The sequence below is a fragment of the Etheostoma spectabile genome, chromosome 1 (assembly GCF_008692095.1).
Source record: "Etheostoma spectabile isolate EspeVRDwgs_2016 chromosome 1, UIUC_Espe_1.0, whole genome shotgun sequence".
Taxonomy (NCBI): domain Eukaryota; kingdom Metazoa; phylum Chordata; class Actinopteri; order Perciformes; family Percidae; genus Etheostoma; species Etheostoma spectabile.
Genome location: NC_045733.1, coordinates 3,232,914 through 3,255,963, shown reverse-complemented (window position 1 = coordinate 3,255,963; position 23,050 = coordinate 3,232,914). Strand labels below are relative to the sequence as shown.

Here is a 23,050-nt window from a genome sequence, read left to right as displayed (position 1 = left end):
ATGAAAAATTAATAAAGCTGCAAACCATTCCAGCTCCCCATGTCTGCTGTGTGTTTATGTGGCTACTTACCAAGATGATGCCACGTATGTTCGCCTTTGTGTGTTGGATTGTTTTCTCTTGTTTTTATTGTAAATTTAGTTTTCTGCCACGGTACCCGGAGCTCTTTCACCAGAGATGAGCTCATTAACATCAGGGAAACAACACCAGCGGACCTAGTTCCCACTCTTAGATTCTAAGTTGTGCTCACCTTTGCCCATGCAGTGAAATGCCAGGGGAGAGGAAGTCAGGCTAATGTGCTTCTTTGTTCGGCAGGAACTTTGCACAACGCTACTTGGGATATTTCTTTCCAACATGCGTTCAGTGTGCAACAAACTGGACTACCTTCAGCTTTTTTGCACCTTTCTCCCTTCTGGCAGGAGGCTACGGTCCATCAGGACCAAAACAAAACACCACAAAAACAGTTTCTTCCCCTCTGCAGTCAGCTTCAATAACATGTCCTGGACCACCATTAACATAGACTCTTAATCCTACAATCCTGGACTATATGCCTGTTGTTTGCACATTCTAAAAGGCCTGAATATGAATATCCTGAACTTTTGCACACCCTGCACTAATCCATACAAACTCTTTTTTCTTATTGTTAAACATATTATATTGCACATATTTGTTTTTGTATTTATTGTTTGTTTATTTCATATTAATGTTTAATATGTTTATGTATGCACCAACAACCAAGGCAACTTCCTTGTAAGTATTACTTTATTTGGCAATAAATCTTTTTCTGATTCTGTTGTGTACATGTGTGTCATGCACTGGGCTCGATTAGATCAAGCTAAGTTGAAGCCGAGCAAAGCACTGAAGCGTGACAGTGTTTGTGTGGGTTTGTGTGTGATGGAGGATTTGAAGAAATCCTGTTCCTCTGTTCTTAATAAGAGGAACAGCACCTTTCTGTCTGACATAAGCTGCTTCTAGAACAGAAAAAATGGATAAGGCCTTTTCAAGGTCTGAAAGGTAATACTGGTGGTGGGGAAAGACCAAAATACAAAACAAAACAGATACAATGTCACAAATTGGATGACAGGATGACCGATTTTGCTGTACCAGAAGAGTCTGTCTTTGTTTGTCTGTAGTGTTCTACTGGCCTTACCCAGAGTAATTGCTGACCGGTGTGACAGTTTTGCTCATTTGACAGCTCAAACCAGAAGACCACCAAAGACTTGTCAAGCATGTTTGATAAGAATTGGGACGTCCAGTTGAGGTCAGAATTGAAGGGCAATTAAACAGAGGTACGCTTACTCTCTCACAGCTGGAGTGCAATGATTCTCCAGAATTACCCTGCCTACAAGCCAATCCTGAAAACTCACTTCAGGTGCAAATATACACTTTGCTGCCAAGCACACAATCCCACATTAATAGCAGCCTTCTATTGATTTGTTTTGACTGATTTTCTATCATTGCATCATATTCCTCTGACATTTGGGGATTTTGGGTGAAAACTAGGTTAGTCAGTCTTTAAACTGAAACCCCATGTCTACTTTGTACACCATTTTGAAAGGAAAGCAAGACTTAGATTTAATGACAAAGCCAGTTTCTTTAATTTTTAATCTCTGATCCCAACTACCTAAACAGTTGCCTATGAAACCACCTTTAGTGGGTTAGTGAATTAGTTCTAATTTTAGGGTGAATTTATTACGTCAAGGGTCTTCAACACAAATCTTAGAAGTTTGACAAATATGGGCTCTGATCTCGGGCTATTCTGCTGTGTACTGTGCAGTTTAGTTAGCTAATTTAAATTTGTCACAATAATATAGTCTTGCTGGATTGTATTCTAGCAACCACGCAAAACATTACATTTGAATTAAACTGACAGAACTGAGTGACTAGGTAGCTCGCCTGGTAGAGCAGGCGCCCATTTATTGAGGTTTACTCCTTGACACAGCGGCCGCAGGTTTGAGTCTGCCTGCGGCCCTTTGCTGCATGTCATACCCCCTCTCTCTCCCCTTTCATATCTTCAGCTGTCCTATATATAAATAAAAGCTTACAATATTTTAAAAATTAAAAAAACTGACAAAACAGGTAGACTTTTAAAAGAAAAATGCTTTAGGAGTTTTCATTTCAGTTTCATTTGCTTTTTTTCTCTCTCAAGTGGACAATGCAATTTAAAGAGATGGGTTTTTTTCTCTAAGAAATGTAAACCTGCACTGCAACACACACACATATATAGATTTGATCCTACAGTGGCCTAGTTTAAACCCTCATTCACAAACCCCAATACAAATTCAAAGGCTTACTGTCTCTCCTTCTTTTTCGTGAAGACGTACTTAATATTCGTGCGGCCCTCTCTCTCACTTTCCTGCCTTCTGCCTCTCATTTTCTCTTTGTGTCTGTATGTCTGTCTCTAAAACACACACACACACACACACACACACACACACACACACACACGTTTGCCCTGTCTTCCAGCTTAAGCAGAGATTGTCATGGAGTCATGCATAGTTTCAACTGAAGAATGCCAACCAAGCACGTCAGATTAACACAAGGCTGGCTCCACTAGATAGAGCACGTACGTACACACACACACACACACACACACACACACACACACACACACCAAACACACACAAAATTTGATTTGCTAAGACCCTGACTGACACATCAGACATGAGTTGATGGCAGAGAGAGAGAGAGAGGAAATGGGATATACAACTGGGAGAGTTAAATTAAGTGAGAATTCTGAGTAAAAACTAATTTTAGAGGAAAAGAAATTTAACTGGGCCCACAATTACTCTAATTAAGAATTTTACCTGAGCTAATTCTACTCCGACAGAAAGACAAAATTGGAAATACTTTGAGATAAATGTCAGGGAATCATGAACAACTTTGAGTGGTTGTTGCAATTAGAGAAAAATGTCTTAATGCCAAAAAATTTAGAAAATTCATAATAGTTTTTCCTCCCGGGTTTCTGCATTTTAGCTGATGTAGAAACACTACCTTGCAGCTCTGCAAGCAGCTTTGAGCAGAAGAAGAAACCTTGTCATTCTTTCTTATCTCGTTAAATTATTGAAAACTTGTGAGTGACAAGATCAAGGTTGGTAGTGCAGGGCTATGCAGAGCAGACACTGATGACAGTAGACACACATTAAAGTAGAAGGTAACTTGGAGAATGCGGACCTCCACCCAGGCCATAAAACTATCCTGCAATGTTAACTAAAGTGAAAAAAAATATTAGGTGTTTGCCCCATGATAAGGATCCACACCAAAATGTAATGTAATGTGTGTTCTTTGTTAGCCCATCCTACACCCTTCCAACCATTGGGCCAGTAGTTTTTCCCTAATCCTGCTGACAAACAGAAAAACGAACCAACAAAAAAACTGAAAACATAACCTACTTAGATGAGGTTTTAATAAGGCTGAAGGTAAACTTAGAGTAGATGTTGACAGGAAAGTATACTCAGACTTTGGACAAAGTACAGTATGTTTCATTGTTGGCAAAGTCATGAAATGTGATTGCTTGGTTTCCGGAGTTACATGCAAATAAGGTCAGTCCTATTCCAGTCCAGGGAATGTGAAGCTGAAGAATAACTTTAGCGATGGCACAATTACAGTTTATCTAGCTAACAACTACCCATAAACCAACACAAACATATAGATGAAGGGCATATATGACGTATGAGGCAGACAAAATTGTTATACTTTGCTTAATTTCGGGTCTGTGCCATTTAGCAATCCAATGGCTGTGAAATTTAGACGATTACAAATATAAAACATAAAATTGTATTAAACATAAAATAGTTTGTGCAGGTCAGCAGATGGCTGTGTTTATTAAGAGATAAGTATGTATAAATGTCCCAAAATTAGTGTTGTAATGATTAATTGATGAAAAATATTATGCTTAGCATGAAGTGTTATGTTGAGTACAGCTTCACTTTGCACAGATCTTTGTTATACACAGTACTTGACCTCTCTCGCCCTCCACTTTCTGTCCTTCTCTCTCTGAATATTAAACAGCTGGCAGCAATGTGGCCATTAATATTAACATTCTCCATGCATATGTAATAACATTTAGTCGTCATGGATTCAGCACTTCATCTGAAGGGATATCGCAACTTGATAAACTATTCTGAAACTATTTTTTTTACTCACCAGGTTTCAGTATTGTAAAGCAAAGGTTTCTACAATGACTCCTTACTTTTGTCTCTCTCTCTTCCCCGGTCTCGCTCTCCACCTGCCCTGCTTTTCACAGAGTTGTGTAGTTAAATAATTGAAGTGGCGGGTGTGTTGAGTTTCGGTTAAAATAGAGCCGACGTTTGCAGTGGAGCACTTGATAGCTGACCTCTTCAACCTTCCAGATTCAAGTCTGGATAAATCCTCTTTACTGCTCTGCCACGCTGACACTACCACAGAGTCATTAATACTGCTACCAGCAATTTATGTCATAGGCAGTTGCCTGGTGTTCATCTGCGTGGGAGACAATGGCATGTTGAATTTGTTACTTTTTCTTACTGGGCACTTGTCACATTAGAGATAAAGCTTCAACAGTTTTTGCCAACTCTTCCCTTACTTTCATAGCCTTGTTTCTTTTCTCTTGGTCTCACCCCCAAACAGTCTCTTTCACATACTGGAGAGAACTGCAGTTAAACAAGTGAAGCACTGTTACAATGAAGTGTACAGAGCTAACAATGGCAGTGGAGTGGAAAAGTAGCAACAAGCAGAGCTCTACTTGGCCTCTGCTGGCTGATCTGTCTGGACATTAAACCACTCCACTTCAATACACACATGAAGCGCTAAGGGGAAGAAAAGAGGGTACAAGCTCATATTGTACACAGACTTTTTTGGACAAAAACATTTTTGTAACTCTGATAAGGAATCACACGAAATAACCTGACAACTAAAGACAATTTGGACACACTCCTGTGCAGCAGGGGCATGGCTTTATTATGGGGGCAAAAGCAAATATCTAACCAAACTTACTTCTCTGGCGCTGATTTTACCTCTTTGGGTCACACAGAGGGATTTGAAGCATTTTAAGCCTCTGGTGCATGAATTTCTTCGTCCATCCATCCATCTTTGTCCGCTTATCCGGTATCGGGTTGTGGGGGTAGCAGTTCCAAGCTGGACGTGCCTGGATCACCTCCCTAGGGAGGCGCCCAGGAGGCATCTTTACCAGATGGCCGAACCACCTCAACTGGCTCCTTTTGACGTGAAGGAGCAGCGGCTCTACTCCGAGCTCCTCTCGGATGACTGAGCTTCTCAGCCTATCTCTAAGGGAGATGCCAGCCAGCCACCCTCCTGAGGAAACCCTTTTCGGCCGCTTGTACCCTGGATCTTGTTCTTTCGGTCATGACCATAGGTGAGGGTAGGAACAAAAGTTGACCAGTAAATAGAGAGATTTGCCTTTTGGCTCAGCTCTCTTTTCGTCACAACGGTGCGTTAAAATTAATGTAATACCGCACCCCCTGTGCTGATTCTCTGACTAATCTCCTGCTCGATTGTCCATTCACTCATGAACAAGACCCCAAGGTATTTAAACTCCTTCACTTGGGGTAAGGACTCATTACCTACCTGAAGACGGCACACCATTGGTTTTCTGCTGAGAACCCTGGCCTCAGATTTAGAGGTGCTGATCCTCATCCCAGCCGCTTCACACTTAGCTGCGAACCGATCCAGTGAGTGCTGAAGATCACAGACTGATTATGCCATTAGGACCACATCATCCGTAAAGAGCAGCAATGAGATCCCGAGCCCACCGAACTGCAACCCCTCCTCACCCCGATTACGTCTTGATATCCTATCCATAGATTAGTGATGGCCAAACGAAGCTTCATGAACCAGTGTCTTTATTTTCTGAGCCCACTAGATGGCGCTCTTGGTTTTAAGAAAAAGGCCTAAGGCATTCTAATTCACTATGTTCTCAACCAATTCTGGAACAGAGAGCGCCATCTAGTGGGCTCAGAAAATAAAGACACTGGTTCATGAAGCTTCATTCGACCATCACTACCATAGATATTACAAACAAGATTGGTGACAAAGCACAGCCCTGGCAGAGACAAACCCTCACCTGAAACAAGTCCAACTTACTGCCGAAAACCCGGACACTCACTTTGGTCATACAGAGATTGGATGGCCCTGAGAAGGGACCCCCATGTTCCCGCACCCCCACAGTATCTCCCGGGGGACCCGGTCATATGCCTGCTCCAGATCCACAAAACCCATGTAGACTGGTTGGGCAAACTCCCACGCTCCCTCCAGGATCCTTGCAAGAGTGAAGATCTGATCCATTGTTCCAAGACCAGGACAGAATACACATTGTTCCTCTTCAACCCAAGGTTTGACTATTGGCCAAACCTTCCTTTCCAGCACCTTGGAGTAGACTTTACCAGGGAGGCTGAGAAGTGTGATACTTTTGTAATTGGCACACACCCTCTGGTCCCCTTTTTTGAAGATGGGAACCACCACCCCGGTCTGCCATTCTCTAAGCACCATCCCAGACCTCCATGCAATGTTGAAGAGGCGTTTTGAACCATTGCCTCTTTCACGGGCAGAGGCTGCAGCCCTTCAGGCCCTTTGGTACCTTGCAACTGCCTCTGGATCCCTCCAGGATAGCATATTCCGGAAAGAATCCTTCAGTTGCGCGGCTTCCCTGACCACCGGTGTCCTCCCACAGGTGGTGGGCCCATGGGATGGAGACATAGGTGCCACGTAGCTTTTTCGGGCTGTGCCCGGCCGGGCTCCGTGGCAAATCCAGCCACTAGGCGCTCGCCGACGAGCCCTCTGTCTGAGCCTGGCTCCAGACGGGGGCCCCAGGCTCCCTCCGAGCAGGGTAACTCCATCTCCCTCTTAGTGCTTCATGGGGTTTTTTGAACCATTCTTTATGTGGCCCCTCACCTGAGACCACATTGCCATGGGAGACCCTACCAGGAGCACAAAGCTCCCGGCAACACAGCCCTCTGGTTCATAGGGACACACAAACCTCTCTACCACAATAAGGCTTGAATTTCTTTTACTTTTTGAACTTTAGAACTCTTTAACATAGACATCTCTGGTTTGCTGACTGCCTGGAATTGGATTTGTTGCATGAGGAGGCAGAAAACAACCAACCGACTGCTGGCAAACTGCTGGTTTGGTTACCACATGCACAGATGCAGAAACCCAACACACATACACTCACTCACACAATCGCACGCACACGTGCGCACGCACACACGCGCACGCACACACACACACACACACACACACACGCACACACAGAAGCAGAATAATCCTTGACTGATTTCAGTTCTCACAGGGAAAGCTGTCAACACAGGCCACAACTCCACAAGCTAACCAGCAGGAGAGTGTTAGTGAATGTGTATGTGTGTGTGGTTGTATTTGTGAGTCTGTTGTGGTCAGTGATTTTGTTGCACTCCAGTTGTGGAGTGAATTTGACTGCTGATATGCTCATTGCAGCCCCAGGCAAGACAAGGGAATGTGTGTGTGTGTGTGTGTGTGTGTGTGTGTGGTGTGTGTGTGTGTGTGTGTGTGTGTGTGTGTGTGTGTGTGTGTGCAAGCGTGTGTGCAAGCGTGTGTGCATGCGTGCGTGTGTGTGTGTGTATGAGTGAGTAATTGGTGGTGAGAGAAAGCGACATTTGGGTAGGCAGGAAGTGACCTGTATTGCAGACGGGAAGCGACACAACTTATGACCACACACACACAAACACACACACACACACACACACACACACACACCACACACACACACACACACACACACACACACACACACACTCCTGTGTTCTTGTCTCACAATTTGTAAATCCATGCTTGGATGAACCACACCAAAATGTCAAAAAATCTGTCAGGAGGAATGAGAAACAGTAAATGTAGTTGCTTGATTGTTAGGCCAAGCTTTGCCTCTCGTTGGCTGCAGGTACATTACAAATGTCTGGTTCTGCATGAAAAAACCTGATGTACTTACAGTACATACAGCGTTTACTTCATCTTAATATATGTATCATATCTGTATTCTGCAGTTCAATCAAAGAGTGATTTTTACTTCTCAGCTTCTTTCATTTGAAAAACTTTTAGAGAACCAAGGTAAAGAATCCAAGAAAAGCAAAAGATCATTTAGAGAACTCTATGCAACAGAAATATCAATTTGTCTTTCTTTTTTGTTCAATCATCTTGTATCTGGGGTACCCAGGTTGGGAACTACTTGTTAAGAGGACACTTAACTTTGTTGTTTGTTTTGTTGTCTGTTTGTTGTCTGGGCAAAGTGGAAGGTGGTGGTGTGGCCTTGACCAACTGCCAGTTTGCTCATGAGAAAGCCATGATGTCTCTTTCTCATGGGCAGGCCAAATTCTCTAGGCGGGCAAAGCAGAGAAAAGGGAGGTAACCTTGCCCCTTATGACCTCATAGAACAAGATTCCAAATCGGCCGATCCGAGCAATCATTTTCTCAAAGGCAGAGCAGGATACCCAGGGCTCAGTTTACATCTATCACCATTTCTAGCCACTGGGGGACCATAGGCAGGCTGGAGGAGAGCATATTAATGTTTAACTTATTAAATTAATTTAATAAATTGAAATTTTCATGCCATGAGACCTTTAAGGATCTGTATGTGCATGGGAGCTTGTGAGGAAATAAAACAACAAGAATTATCAAGAAATCATTTTCTAAAATTAAAATAATAATAATAAATTGAACACATTAACTGAAAGAAGTTTTTTTTTTTTTTTTTTTTTTTAAACGATTGAGCTTTAGACCGTGTTTGTACAGAACGCATATCTTATGTTAGCTGCAGCAGTTCAGTGTGCCCTCATATCTACACAGGGTGCATTCAGGCACAGTATTGAGTGAAGGTTGTTTTGGCAGAGCTCAGAGCCCAACACATAATTATTGAAGTTACATGCAGGAAGAAATAAGACTTTTAGCTTAACAATATTCAGGCTGCGTTTACGTGTGAGTGAAACGTGAGCCGTTACGCAGCAGGTGTAGAAAGAGGGTTAGCTTAAAATAGAAGCGTATCTGTTATATCAAATGTGTGCGAGACGTATGACAGAATACACAGCTGAAACTCTTTTTGTGTAGACAAGTTGTTAATGTGAACAAGAACGGGTAGGTCAAAAGAAATCATCCACTTTCTAGTTGAGCCATCTGTCACCTTTAGGTGGTTTTGATGGATCCTCTATTGGTGCTGTCAGCACTGTCTTCTGGACTGTCTGCTTTATGAAACAGCTTTGGATTGAAATGAAGGAGACAGAGTGAGAGAGAGACCAGGCAAAGGAGGGAAGGAGAAATACTTATTTGTGTCTTTGCCTAATGCTACCTTGTGTGTGAGACTGTGTTTTGATCAATGAGCAATGCATCCATGCAGTCAGCCATGTTAATGTATCTGACTGGGTATGTCCCTTAAGGTGTGAGGAAGGACAGATGCATTAAGGAGACAGGGCAAGTGAGTGGGGGCTGTTTTTTTTCAGGATGGCTACATTCTTTCAGAAGAGCTTTTCTCTGAAATAAAATTGCTGTGCCAACTGGTGTGTTTTCAACAAGAAACAGCCATTTTCATGTTGTCAAACACTCAAATTCACTGTACAGACAATTAAAACTGCTGATTAAACAACAACTCTTTATGGGCCTGGACAATGATATATAATTATGTTGGTCACATTTAAACAGAAGGATCTATTTTTGGCCTGAAGTGTTCCAGGTCTTCACTTTTTAAAATATGTTTTTAAATACTGAGTACACTCTGACAGAGTGCTATCAGTGATCCTGTTCATTTATTCAGAGCATCACACCCCCAGTGCCATTTGAGTGAATTTTGGCCAAGGAGAAGATGCAGCAAAGAGTTCAAATTTCATCGTGGTGAATTCTATTAAGGTAATCAGATAAACTTGCTGGCAGGAGAGCTGGCAGGAGAGCTGCCACTCTGTAGCGCTGAAAATACTACACCTTTCAGTAGTGTACACAGCAGTGGGAGGGAATGTCAACTTTAAACATGTAGCTCACAGTTAGTTATTAACACTTTTAATCTTCTTTTTGTCACATGCTAGTCTGGCTTACCGGATGTCTACATTGCAAGAGAACCGTCGCGTTTTCCCCCTATCCCATAATAGATGAACAGTGCCAGACCATACTCTAAATGATGAGTCAAAAATGATATACGCTTAGGGCTGGGACATCTTGTCGACATAGTCAAAGTTATCGACTATGTAAATATATGTTGCGTCTAAAAATAACATGGCTGCCGCAACAGCGCAAGTATGGATTCCTCGCAACAGCACATTGAGAAAAAGGCTTGCACACGGTCTTCTAAAGTGTGAGAGTATTTTACTCGTAATGCCAACAACCACGTGTTAGTCTGTAGACTTTGTAAAATGATCCCTGAGTCAGGATAACAGCAGCAAAGCACCGGAAGTTGTGCTCATCTATGCCTCCCGTAGCTCACCCGTATATAGTAAATGTAAATGTAAATGTGCTGTATTTATATAGCGCTTTTCCAGTTTTAACAACTGCTCAAAGCGCTTTTACATCTACAGGATACATTCACCATTCACACACATTCATACACTGTGGCCGGGGCTGCCGTACAAGGTGCCACCTGCTCATCAATGTAAATGTAAATGTGCTGTATTTATATAGCGCTTTTCCAGTCTTAACAACTGCTCAAAGCGCTTTTTACATCTACAGGATACATTCACCATTCACACACATTCATACACTGTGGCCGGGGCTGCTGTACAAGGTGCCGCCTGCTCATCAGATAAACATTCATACACATTCACACTCCGATGCGCAGCACCGGGGGCAACTCGGGGTTCAGTGTCTTGCCCAAGGACACTTCGACAATGACTGCAGGGGCAGGGATCGAACCACCAACCTTCCGATTGGCAGGCAACCGCTCTACCACTGATCCACAGCCGCCCCATAGTATAGTACGTATGTGCTTCACTGACTTGAGTGTGCGGTAAACTGTCCTGCGTCTCCTTCATCTGTAGCATTGTCTTCAATAATTGCAAAACCAGGCCAGGTTGTTTTAGATATCTCATGAGTTCTTTATAAGGTCAGTTATGATGGCCCATGTACTAAAAAATTGTCACTCAGGCTCATCATTTCCTTAGATAGGAGAGAGAAAAAGTTATTTATTTGTGTATTCTTCCTGAAAATGACTTGAAATGTTAATTTGTGTTATTGTGTTATAAATGCTAGTTAACATTAGTAATTAAACATAAACAGCTAATGTAAGTAACTATGTAACAGTATTTTTACAACTTGAACAGTGTAGTGTTAAACAATTTTAATAAATAGAGATTTGAACCTTATTGAAATTTGTTTTGTGTAAATTGTTAATAACTGAGCAATAGGAAAATAATTCAAAAATGAATTGTTAGATTAGTCAACTAATCGGAAAAAAATAAATGATGATAATGAAGTATGTTGTTAAAGAAACAGTTTGACATTTTAAGACATACATATTCATTTAATTTCTTTCCAACAGTTAGATGAAAAGACTGATACCACTTGCATGTTGGTATTATAAATATGATGCTAAAGCCAGAAGAGGTTACCTTAGTTTAGCATAAAGACTGAAAACAGGGTGGAAAAGCCAGCCTGGCTCTGTCAAAGGTAAACCGTCCTGCCAACACCTCTAAAGCTCACTGTTTTGCTTTTATCTAATATCTTGCTTGTTTCAGCTGTGTAAAGACAGTGGCATTTGCTGGGTGTTATGTACAGGACTATTTCTTGGCCTGGAGTAGGATGTTTTATATATATGTATATATGTGTGTGTGTGTGTGTGTGTGTGTGTGTGTGTGTGTGTGTGTGTGTGTGTGTGTGTGTGTGTGTGTGTGTGTGTGCAATTGTGCGTGTATGTTTGTTGGTGTGTGTGTGTGTGTGTGTGTGTGTGTGTGTGTGTGTGTGTGTGTGTGCATGAGTAATTGGTGGTGAGAGAAAGCGACATTTGTGTAGGCAGGAAGTGACCTGTATTGCACACCTGTTAGATAATTATAATGCTTATGGTTTACTGTACTTCATGCACAGATATTTGGCAATGGAGATGCTAATACTACTTATATAGGTTGTTGAGCCAAACATCGAGAAACTGCTTTATCTCCAACTCTGTCTGAAACTGGCTGTGCTTGCCAAATCAAACTATGTTCTGGCTCTAGCTGGTTGATAAAGGACAGGACATTGCGAGAGCTGGATGTGACTCCTGGCTGAATGGCTGCGTATCGTAAGCTGCTCTAAAGGTGATTGTTCAGATGTAACAAGAGGATGATGGCTAGGGAAGCATTGTTTTGCTCTTTGTTTTCTTTTCTTAAAGGTGAATCATACTGACGACATCTGTGTTAATTTTAATTTAATTTTAATTTAATTTAAATCTGTTTATTAATCCCCAATGGGGAAATTACAATTCCATGATCCAGGATTTATTTGGTAATTTAAAGGAGAATTCCGGCCAATTTTTATGTTAATCTTGATCACTATAAATATGAGTATTTTTAATTGAAAAAAATTGATCTGAATTAGTGCAGGCAATACAGAGTAGCTGCAGCTACGTGTACAAGCTTCCACTGAGCTAAAACGGAAATTAACGGGGCAAGTTTTAGAGTGCCTTTGTGCCTCTTTCCACACCACCGTGCGCTCCGGGAATTGTTGTCGGCTACGTGAGGCGAGGAATGCAGGGACAAAGGCTGCCTGCCCGGCTAAGGGAACTAGCACACAGATCGACACTGCCAAGCCTCCTACTCACCAAAAACAGATCGATCACAACATGGATAAGCTACAAATACACACGGAACTGCTGCGTTATGATTTTCACAAAAGCCTGGCTGAACATACTTATCACTAGCAGCTAACAGCTAATAACGGCACTGAAGGCTAGCCGTTGCCTCATGCTGTCTCCTGATAATTCAGTTGTAGCAGGAAAAGGTAACTAAACAGTAGTGTGCATATTGTGTGTGTAAAGTGAAGAGCGGAGTTCTTCACAAAGTTCTTCACAAGGGAAGAAGCTTGGTGTAATCAAAAGTACTTGCATATTTATAGCGATCAAGATCAACATAAAAATTGAATTCTACTTTAACAGAAAATGTAAATATTTGACTTTTTTTTGTTTTGAGATTCATCATGACAACTTACGTTTTATTCTTGATACAAAAAAAAATCTAATCCTCTACCTATGAAACCAATTTCTACATCTTTCTCTTAGGGCCATACCACCTGTTACACTGAAAGGTAGTACATGATGCAAGTTGAATTTCACCACCAGATCAATAAAGTCTCCTCTTTATCCACTTCAATACATCATACATTATTCATATTTTGTTTAATTAATATAAATATACAAAGTAACTAAAGTTATAAAATAGATAAGTAAAATGCACAATAGTCAAGTAGGAAAAAATGTAAATACTCAATTAAAAGTAGGCTACCTTACAGTTGTATTGAAGTACTGCATTGTTGTAAAATGTTTATTTAATAAAAGCACTTCATACCTGCACAAATTCATGTTATTTAGTTAATAAATTGTAAAGGAAATGTTCAATTATAGTGTGATCAAAACTCACTATTTACATTATTTATAGTGATTTGATTGACAGCTTATATGTTAAAAGGTACACAACTTTATTTGTTTAACAGTAAGTGCTTTTATTTTGAAATAGTCTACACGGACGTTACCTGTTGTGTACTCTTGCTAGCTTTAAGATGAATGCAAGGGGGTCAGCCTCTCCACAATGCATACCTCCTATGGCACCATTTTGATGCAAAAAGGTGCCAAGCCATCACCTGTAGTTAGCATTCCATTGACTGCCATGCATTTTGACGTCACTTTGACAATGGATAACTTTACATCTGAAGCATTTAAAGACTCTATTTGTCCATTGCTTATTTCTAAAGAAACATGACAATGTATAAAAGCCTCCATTACCTTGTATCTCACGTTACGGCGATTGTGTCACAACCACGCGACTTAATGTCGCATAATAGAGGAATTACCAAACAGTACAGGATAAGCTCGCAGGCAGTTTCGACTTTGGCTACATTAGCTGTTTACATTTAATTACTATTGTTAACTAGCATTTTAGTTCGCAATAATTAGCCTGTGTCTGTGTTATCTCCTAACATATACGTATGCGCTCCGTCTCTCCATTTGGAATGATTGAGATTTCTTTTGGCACAGCTACCAGAACACTTACAACTTTCAGACAGGTTGGTCAGGTCATATCTACATCTTCAAGCCCAGTTGGAGGCTGCGCAGTAATGCTCAGCTGTCACTTAAAAAGTGAAAAGTGCTTCTAATATTCAATTCAATTTTATTTATAGTATCAATTCATAAAAAGAGTTATCTTGAGACACTTTACAGAAAGAGTAGGTCTAGACCATACTCCGTAATTTACAAGGACCCAACAGTTCTAGTAGTTCCCTCCTACAAGCAACAGTGTGACAGTGGCGAGGAAAATCTCCCATGCTACATAAATAAGCCAGACAGAATTGTCTCTCATTTGGCGATAGAAACCTGCTTTCCCCCCCATCCTGTTGGCTCAGAGCTCCACAGACTAAGTCCACAGGCACAAATTAGTTTTGCACCAAATGTATCGCAGGAAGTGTTGCAAAAATCAATGAGCGTTGTGGTTGTGAAAATGTACATGAGTAAATGTTGCACTACACGCTTGCAGCTGTCATTGTGTTCATGCAAATATCAATCTACACATTTGTGACTATTTTCTACAAGTTTATTTTTTACAAGTTCAGATTTTTTTTTACAAGCTCTCGTGTTTTTTTCTTTGTGTGACTTCAAATTCAGATCACATGTCTGCAAATGTTTTTTGCAAGTGCAAATTTTATTTTTACAAGTGCACATTTTTTTTACAAGTGCAAATTTTAACATACAAGTTCAGAATTTTTTGTTACGCAAGCTCTCACCTTGTGCACCATATTTACCTTCATACCGTTACTCCCAACACTGAAAATTACACATCTCTGAAAGAAAAGTTAAATCTTTATATCCTCAATTCAATAAATGCCACCATCAGAGCCACTGTCAGAATAACAATAATACAACAATAATAATAAAGTCAATGTTTGTCACAATATGTCATGTTGTCATAATGTGCCACAAGAGGAATGCCAGGTTTTCAAATTACATTGACAAGGTTAAGGCAACTTCTCAAAATTCATCAGTCCTAAATATCAGCTTCCGTTTTGAAAATGGTCCACTGTGACAGAGATAAAATAGCTTAAGCTGTTACATAGCAGAACTTGCTGATATTGAAAGGTCAACCTCCCAGCAATACACAAAATCTCCAAAATCAAGTTTGATAGTTAGGTTTGACAGCATAGCTTCAGATATCTTCTTTTTTAGGACTCCCCACACTGAAAGGGTTAGGGCAACTTCTCATCAAATGCAAAAAAACATCCTATTTTAACTCAACTAATTTCAAACATACATTGTCTCACTTGTCTCACAAAACCAACATGTCTTCTCCAAACTATAACAGTTTGCTTTTTGGTTGTGAAGGGCAGTAACAGCTGCATGAGGCTACTTACTTTCTCTCAAAATGTGTTTTATGACTATGTTTTAACCAAGCTAACAGCATGGCTCTTTGGTTCAAACTATCTTAATACGCATTGAATGGATTGCCATGACATTCGGTAGAGATTTTCATTGTGCCCAGCGGACGAATGTGTCATTACCTGACTTTTCGTCTAGCGCCGCAATGAGGTTGAGATTTGTGATTTTGAGTGAAATGTCTCTACAGCAACAGGTTTATGACAAAATACCTGCAAAACAAATGACATTCCCATCAGCCTCAGCTGTACTTTTTGTTAAGTGTTTAAAATGTTAGCATGCTAACACTCTAAGAGGAGAAGAGAGATTGGAGTAAGCCTGTGCAACAGATCAAAGTAGTAAGGATTAAAAATCTAAGGAATGGGTGTTGTGGCTGTGTGCTTAATTAATGATACGCAAGTATTACAGATTAGCTTTGGTTGGTCTTTTAACTGGGCTCTGGTGTTTTGGACCTGAAATACTGTAACTGTCTAACCGAGACACAAATGTGTACACCAAGACAAAAGCATTAACATATTCTGTAATTAGTGAATTTAGCAACTAGGCACACATACTTCTAAATTGAATCAAACCCAAACCGGTTTTACAAAACAAGACAACCTTTTACCGTACATTCAGTTCATGAGCTGGGCCGCAATTTGTAAAAGCAAATAGGCCTTGGACTGACAGCATGAAAGACTTGTAATAAAGCAAACCAGTTATCTTCACCCCATAAGAGACCCTTGAAGATGGAGTAGAGTGAAAGAAAGAAAAAATAGGATGGAGAAAGAGATGTGTTATAGAGGGATGACGAGTAGCTTATGAAAGATATGAGAAAGGCAGAAAGAGCAGCAAAAAGGCTGCAGGCAGACAGAAGTAGACCTCTTTGCTCTATTTCGCTCATCTCACTTTCATTTTCTCTCATGCACAATTATGGGACTATTATTAATCAAATGATGAGTGCAATTAAGCCATTTTCATGGCTCTTTAAAGTAAAACCTCCCGCTACAACCCTACCTACATGTGTCATCTGTTTATTGCAGGAATTACAAAGAAATACAGTACCATTGTCCCTGACACAGCCAGATAACACATGAACAATGATCATGATTTGGCTTTGAGCTGTGATTACAGTACATAAATGTCCTGATTGGTGTCTATAAGCTGTGATCATACACAAAACTTTCTTCCTTTGTATTTGTAGTTATTCAACACAAATAGACACAGCAGGAGCTTAAAGGGCACAAGGTTGCCTTTCAGCTACAGCAGTACAAGCCAGCTAACCTGAAACAACAAAGTGGATAATATTGCTGGGAGAGAAAAAAACGGAAAAAAGAGCAGGGAGAGCATTTGCCAGGTTCTTCAAAATCTATGTACTGATAATGTCTATTTCAAGACATTTTCCACAATAATATATCAACCTGTACATTGAGCACCATCAAAAATTTCTGTCTTCAATTAAGATTAAGACATACTTTATTGATCCCACAAGTGGAAATTAAATTTTTCACTCTGTTGTAAGTTATTACACACAGGCCTGGAATACACATGCATGCTCAGGACATGCACTAATGGAGAGACGTAAGACCAGTCTACCAGCCAAAACGCCATACTTGGTCAACAGGGGGACTTGAACCAGTAACCCTTCAGTTCCCAAGCCATATCCCTAAGGACTGAACTATTGCCACCCGCAATTTGAAGTAGATGTGGATTCGCCATGACCAAACTAGAAGGTGTTAAAAAGTGACAGCCTTGATTAGAAAATAGCATGCACAAACTACTGTGATTGTATGGTGATTAAGCAAACATGAAAGTAAAGCTGGATCCGTGTAAATACATGCAGTGATTATGCGCAATTATACTCTCCTTTGGAGTAAACAATCACTGGAAGATAGCACTGTTGTCAGGTGAAACTCATGTATCTCTTAAATGTCAATTTATGTGCACCAAGAAAAACATCCTTGTTTTAAGATGGATTACAGTGCAGTTTTGGCAAAATACTAAATGTTTTTAGAGGGTTTTATTCGCCTGAGGGTCTGAAAATTTGTCTCAACTCTGTATGAGAAAGTACTCACTCCGCTAATTTGAAAGCATGAAAATGACCTAACACAAGTTACAAGATTTGAATCAAACAGCAACAATATGCAAAGTACTTCACATGCATTGCTAGACACCAGTGAGGTGATTACTTTCAGTGTGATCATGACTAAATTGTCTATGTACTCCACACATGATACTCCACAAATGCCGGTCTGTGTTTATGGCTGTAGCCTTGCTGGTATTTTAGCAATCATTACATTTAATTTTATTTTTTTATTTTGTGTCAATATGAGGCATTTTATGTCTGGTTACCAGTACTTTCTTCTCTCCTGCCCCTTCTCTCTCTCTCTCTCTCTATAAAAACGTTAACGTGGATAGTAAGGGTGAGACAACATGAGTGTCTTCAGTCTGTATGTGTGTGTGTGAACATTTATAAGCTTCTTATGGGCCGATTTTCTCTATTAGGCCTACATTTTTAGATCCTATTTACCTTCTTTACACAATTTAGTTTCATAATATGTATATTTCTCTCACAACATCTCTCAGTAAGTCTTGATGTTTATCAAAGTTTGAAATCTACATAAGCCTACAATAGTTCTAATAAGGAGGTTTTTGTCACAATGTTTGTAGCCTTAAAAAATCCATCTCATTGAACATAATCATATATAGTTTGCATTTCAATAATGATGATGATGAGGAGGATGATGATGATAATAATAAACATTGTATAGCACTAATCTCAACAAGCAAAGCGCTTTACAGAAGAAGAAAAAACGGCAGATAAAAACAGAACAGATTAAAACAACACAGAGATCATAAAAGGGGATACATTGCTTTTATAAACTGAGGTCAAAATTTTTCTATACATTCAAAAAAAAATCTGTGAGATTAAACTGAAAGATTAGAGCAAAACCCTTTTTTTAAAGTTGCATCACTTATCTTCCTGAATATTACTCCAGAAATGTTTTTACTTCTACTTTTAGATTGGAACTGTGTTGCAAGTTTGCACATTGAGAAATGGCCTCTGCCAAAAATCGCTGCACATATACAAACACTTGAATTAGGGCTGCACAATTAATCAAATTTTAATCGCGATCACGATTTTGACTTCCCACGATCAAATTTGCGTGATCGAGCGATTCATTTTTTTAAAACGTCATTTCATAGAACGCTCCGGGTTTTTTGCAAAGCCAATCTACCGCTCCGTCAACCCGTCTGATCATGAGCCAGTCAGAGTAATTCCCTGCACCCCGTGCAGCTTAGTTTCTAGATGTAGACAGTCACAGAGGACAGAGTAACGGGAGGAAAACTCAACAGATAGCAGTCGTTATACGTCGGTCTCAAGGTTTACCAGTTTACCAGTAAACGCAACATTTGTCCCGTCTGTTGTTTTTCAGACAACAGCAGTGAGCAGTGCCAGTCGGTGCTAGTAGCGTCTGTTAGCTGTTAGCTCCTCTAGGACGCACTGTTGCTAATGTCCTCGCATCCGCTGCAATGTTGTTTATATGGATATGGTTTAATTTTGCGTTACATTACCCATTTCGTCTGTAAAGCCGTGCCCGTGTGAGATCTCTCCTCTTACTCTCCGCGCAGCCCGGCCACACAGCGGCCGCTGGTCCACGCTTCTGACATTTGGCTACAGTTTTAATTTTTTATTAACACAGCTGTATATTGTTAAATATGAGGGGCAAACCTGTATTTGTACCAGTGTTTCCGCGGATAACTCTGCTATTGCGGCGGCCACGGCGAAGAACACAGAAGAAGTTATTGAATGCAACTAACTTCAGTTGGTAGAGTAACAGCGTGTGAGACGGAGCTGCTGGACCTGGACCTGGGCCAGAGATGTGACCCATGGCCAGAATATCATAGTTCATAAAAATGCAGTGCAGTGACGATACAGACGTTTCATACACACAACGTGTGTTTCCGCCATTCGACCCTTGCTGGACCCGTTCATAATGATCAGCCGTCTCTCGGTGAGTAGCGTCCATCACACTCCCTCTCGCAGTTATAAACGCCTCTGTGACGTTAACATTTGTTTTGGTTAAAATCAACAAATAATCGTGAGAATAATCGCGATCAAAATTTTGATCAAAATAATCGTGATTATCATTTTGGCCATAATCGTGCAGCCCTAACTTGAATTGGAGTGCTGTCTGCTCTGATCTGAACCACAGTTATATGTGTTGTTGAAGTGTCCTGAAGCAAGGCACTACACATCCTCACCTGCTCAACTAGTGTTATAATCAGTCAAAAGACTGTAGGACTTATTTAAAAACAAACCGATACATTGTAAACCAACATCCCACAACAGTTATGATGAATAAGACAGGATTTATGGTTTTGAATTAGTCCTCAGCTACAGCAGATTAAATGAGCAGGATTTTCCTTAGTGAGGTGTGTCAATGAAACTAGCTTGACAACAAAAGCGAAGTTTTGATGTCACTACAGGTCCAACTCCTGCACAGAACTAATGAGGGATTTGTTTTTATAAATTCTCAGTTGGGGTCATATCAACTCCTCTATTTAATTTCTTATTTTGTTATCCGGTTGATGTTGTGGTCAACACGGAACCACAGCCCCAAAACAGGACAGCACTTTGACATTCCCCCGGTATATTCCACTGTTGGCGAAATACCTACACTACTTGTAAAATGTGCCATGCAGCGGGGTAGACAGAGTAGGATACAATAACATATTGAGGGTTAAAGAAGAACACATTAAAATGAATATCCCTCAGTACTACTTCTGTAAAATGTCTCACTGCTTCTCACTCAGTAAGGTCTCTTTAAGTACAAACGTAGTTCAATTGTGTCATGAGAATGTAGTTAAATCTTTTACAGAGATGAAAGTAAGAGCAGAAAATGTGCGCTCACACACACACACACACACACACACACACACACACACACACACACACACGACAATCAGCAGCCTCTCCACTGCTTATCATAAAGAAAAGCTATTACTTCTGGTCAAAGCTCAATCATGTGACCTGTTCCTGCTGCAAGTATAACAATCAAGTTCTTACAGTAAGAGATGAATTTGCTTTGACTTTTTTCTTCTTTTCAAAAGATCCCAAAAATTACTTCTTCTGTTTTGCTGCCTGTTTTAAAAACCTGAAACAAGTTGAATCATTTTAATGTTGCAGCTCTCCAGTTGTGTGGTGCAAAATGTGTTATGAGCCCACTCACTGTTATATGAAATATGTCACTTTTGCATTACTTAACTTTCACTCACAAAATTGTCTCATCTTCTTGACTGTACATATAGGCTTGGCAACATTTTGAGTTATTTGTTGTTTTTTAAGGATAAGAAAGGATTTTTGATTCAGACCCTTTCTGTGTGCATTTAGTTTTGTAAGTGTGCTTCCAGTAGCATCATGTAACCAGCATGGTGTCTACAGCTACACTGTGGTACCAATCTAACAGTCTATCTACAATCTAACAGTTTTAGTTTAAGATATCTCTCTCTCTCTCTCTCTCTCTATATATATATATATACACACACACACACACACACATATATATACACACACATATTTATGTATACACTGTATATATATACAGTATATATACACATTATATATATATATATATATATATAAGTAGGAAGAACAAAACGTTTTTGTTCCAACCCCCTTTTTCTGTTTTTATCCTTTAGTTAAACACAAAACAATTTGATGCTTCACTTATTTACATATTTACATACTTGTCTGTAGCTTGTCTGCAATGTATACAGTATGTCTCAGTGTGCATGACAGTGAGTCCACCCTAGGGAGAGGTACTGTATGTGTCTCTGAATTTGTGTGTGTGTGTGTGTGTGTGTGTGTGTGTGTGTGTGTGTGTGTGTGTGTGTGTGTGTGTGTGGGTGGGTGTGTGGGTGTGTGTGTGTGTGGTAAAGGGACAAGTTCAGCCAAGCAAACATGATTCTTTGAGTCAGTTCTCTCGTTTTTCTCTTTGTCTTCTTCCTTTTTGTTACTATCGTCGCTCTTTTCATTTCTTGTTTTCCCTTTTCATTCATCTGCATATTTCCTCTCATTACTTTTCTTATTCATTCTTTTTTTTTGCTGTGGCACCAGCTGTAAACAATCTAAAATACTTCAACCTACAGACAAACTGTAAGAAAGTAATATATGATTATTATTTTCTTAATTACTTTGAAGCAATGTTAACAAAACAACTAATTAAAGAAAAACAGCTACCAACTAGTTACCACTAACTACATTCACTAGCAAAGACTTTGCAATTAATGTGAAAATGACTTGAAAAGCCTCCCAGCATTTATTCTCTCTTTGGTATTCTGTGAATGCTCTCCATCTTTCACTGCAACCCCTCCTCTCTTCTTTCTCTCTCACCAGGGAAGTGCTTGGTATTCTAGGGACTGTCTGCTCTTCTTTCCTCTCCAGTCTACACTCATGCTCTTCTCTTTTTTCTCCTCTTCTCCTGCTTCTTGATGCACCTTTGTTTCTCAATTCTGCTCTCCTCTTCTAATTATTTACATCCTCTGTACATTTTGCTAAATGCTTTTACTCACTTCTATGCTATTAGAAAAAAAAAATACCAAACTTAAAATGACTTACAAAACCTTTTTTTCCCATTGGATGTTCCTATCATGCTATATACCGTTGGAAAGGGAATGTGATTGGCTACAATTGCCACGATTGATGGGTTGATAGCCAATGACAGCTTTTTCTAAGATGGCTGCTCAGAGAGATGACGCAGCGTATTGACGCTCCGCAGCGGGAGCGCTTGCTGGATATTGGAAGCCGTCCTGGGGTGAAAACTAAACAGAAAAAAGGTGGGGATAGTTTCATTTTGTTGGCAGCAACCTGAAAAAAAATAAACACAACTTGCAACACGGTACAGGGAAAGGAGAAATATCAGACTGGACGAGATCGGCAAATGAAGTTAGCAGACAGTTAGCAAACAATTAGCATGAACTCTACAGGACAATATTCATAAACTGGATTAATTCATTTGAAAAAAAAACATGCTATCTTTTTGATATTTAGACACTAATAGAATAGATGCATATAAATAAGCCAGGAATAGACGGGAATTGAGCGTTTAGGACAGCCTTTGTCCTTATTTCAATAGCATGAGCACTAAGATTATGAATAATGCTTTGGTACTTATGATTTCAGTAAAATGAACTGAATGATACAATTGCAGAGAATTGTACCAATTAAATGTTGTACTGTTTATGTCCATATTGACAAAAGCATTGAACTTTTGTGTTTAAATGCTTACTATGTAACATGTCGGAACTCACGCAAGTTAGGTAACCGCCAGCAACCTGGTAGATGTTAACAGGTTTAAATGTTATTATTAATATGTTTTTTATTGCTAGTACGATGTATTTACTGTTGTTCTGCCTGTCCTTTACCATGAGCTCACCAAAGCAAGTTCCTAAAGGTGTGTTCAGACAGAAAGCAAAGATAATTTTTGCCTTGCATAATTTGTGTGAATTTGAATGCTGGA

General features: G+C 40.0%; 1 long non-coding RNA gene across 1 annotated transcript; it reads right to left on the bottom strand.

The window, feature by feature from the left end:
• Nucleotides 1-103: 103 nt before the first annotated feature.
• On the bottom strand, nt 104-22,543 carry LOC116688559 (uncharacterized). The gene is made up of 4 exons (XR_004331806.1): nt 22,534-22,543; nt 6,573-6,585; nt 3,978-3,980; nt 104-225 (listed from the first exon to the last, which is right to left on the bottom strand). It is a non-coding gene; the product is annotated as an uncharacterized LOC116688559 (long non-coding RNA).
• Between the last annotated feature and the right edge of the window lie 507 nt (nt 22,544-23,050).